This window comes from Amphimedon queenslandica, unplaced genomic scaffold (assembly GCF_000090795.2).
Source record: "Amphimedon queenslandica unplaced genomic scaffold, v1.1 AMPQUscaffold_9965_Cont17759, whole genome shotgun sequence".
In the NCBI taxonomy this organism is placed as follows: Eukaryota; Metazoa; Porifera; class Demospongiae; order Haplosclerida; family Niphatidae; genus Amphimedon; species Amphimedon queenslandica.
Window position 1 is genome coordinate 370 of NW_003549764.1, and position 2,036 is coordinate 2,405.

The 2,036-nt window shown below is 32.5% G+C and overlaps 2 long non-coding RNA genes across 2 annotated transcripts; both read left to right on the plus strand.

Annotated features, from left to right (window-relative positions):
* Positions 1-286: 286 nt before the first annotated feature.
* LOC109590478 (uncharacterized) lies at positions 287-504 on the plus strand. The gene is made up of 2 exons (XR_002189338.1): positions 287-336; positions 387-504. It is a non-coding gene; the product is annotated as an uncharacterized LOC109590478 (long non-coding RNA).
* Positions 505-597: 93 nt separating this feature from the next.
* On the plus strand, positions 598-1,255 carry LOC109590477 (uncharacterized). The gene is made up of 4 exons (XR_002189337.1): positions 598-680; positions 735-803; positions 934-1,156; positions 1,206-1,255. It is a non-coding gene; the product is annotated as an uncharacterized LOC109590477 (long non-coding RNA).
* The last annotated feature ends 781 nt before the right edge of the window (positions 1,256-2,036 follow it).

A 2,036-nucleotide genomic window follows, 5' to 3' on the forward strand; every position in this document is an offset into this window, starting at 1 on the left:
TAACTGATGAATCAAGTAAGTCAATAAGATATTGATCGGTTTAACATGATCTTAACACAGTTCCTGGTCTGATATCTGATCTATATACAAGGGCACCAACTGAGATCAATATCATATGGAATCCTCCTACAATACCTAATGGTATCATTACAGTATATGAGATAAGATATAGAGAGTCTACCAGTACTGGTCCATACAATATAACTAACACTACTAACACTTATTACAGTATAGTAGGATTGATACCTAATACTACATATACTATTGGAGTGAGAGCATATACTAGTATTGGACCAGGAGAATGGATTGATAGAGAATATGCTACTGCTCAAATTTGTAAGGAATTATTGAAAGATTATAATTATTATCGTAGTATATATATATAGTTGCAATTGTAAGTCAATACTTTTCTATAATAAAGTTCAGTTCTACAGCAGTGATAGCTGTGTGGAGTTCAGTTCCTGGAGCTAGTCATTATACTGTCTATTATGAGTCAACCAGTAGCTCCTCAAGAAAGAAGAGACAAGCAGAGACAGGAATGAGAGTATTCCCAGGTGATACTACTGAAGGTCTAATAGGAGGATTAGATCCTAATCTGAGCTACTTGTTCTCTATATCTACATCATTTAATGTTAATGGAATCATTTATGAAGGAGAGAGGACTCGACCAATACCACCAGGTAGTGTTATACATATTATTATGTACGCATGTCGTGTAAACTGTATTTTAATAGGTCTTATTTTAACTTCTACTATTGTATCAAGCACTTCATCAGTCATTAGTGTTACAGGATCATCAACAAGTAAGACAGTACATATACTAATAGCTGTATGTAGTCAGTTTATTTTAAAGTAATGTCATCAATAGTGCCATTAAACATGAGTAAACATATCACTGTTGATGCATGTACTATAATCAGTTTATGTTTATAGTTTCTTATTCTACTGAGACAACTACCATGACTACTGCATTGACTACTGCATTGACTACAGTGTCAACTACTGCAACTACTGTATTGGTCAATAATGGAGGAAATACTGGAGTGATAGTTGGTCTAAGTGTAGCTCTTATTGTTTCATTAGTACCGGCTATAATTATAATTATTATACTGGTGCTAGCATTGTACTTAAAAAGAACTAACATTAATCAAAAAAGGTAAATGTACTTACTATGTTAAAATTTGTAGTAGTTTACAATTACATAGAAAATCAGATAATGACATTGTAATGGAATGCAGTCCAGCTTATGCTACAACTAAATCCAAAACATTGTTAGTTCAATACAGTATTGACTTATTACGTCTATACCACACACATGCAGTACTGCTAATGATATACTAATGAAAGATAGTCCAGCATACAGTAGTACAGTACAACAAACACAGTCAGTTATATAAAATACAATTATTAATATTAATTAAAGTTGTTATTAATAGATCAACTGTTGAGCCAGTGTATGATACAGCTGGGCCCAAGACTACTATTACACCTACTCAATATGAAATACCAGTTTCATGATTTGGTACACAATACAACATTTAGGTGTGTCTTTGTCATAGATTTAAACTTTAAAGTAGCAAAAATAGAACAGCAGTTTATTACATCATCATTGAGTATACCAAATTTTACAATAATTAAAATTCTGTGCATGAGTGTCTCCTATTAGTAATACAGTTATTTTCAATGTACAAGTAAGTCTTTGCTAGTATGATAGTATCAGATCCTTTTCTGGAAAGTTTTTCCTTACAAAGCTGCCCTTGATCCTAACTGTAGTGCTCTTTTAGGAAGTAACTTTTATATTATTATTAATGTGTTCATTTATTTATATACCATGAAACTGAATGTACAAATTTTGTAAAGGAAGGAACAAGGAGGTGGTGGTGTGTATCAACTGTTGCATAAATTTCTATGACATGTGTTTCCTGATGTTATAGCTTTATGTAGGAAGAGTTTAAGTTTCCTGTGAAGATGTTGAGGACATTGCTTCTTCTTGCTGGCTTCCTCTATATATGAATCACCTTTGGACTTGTCATCAC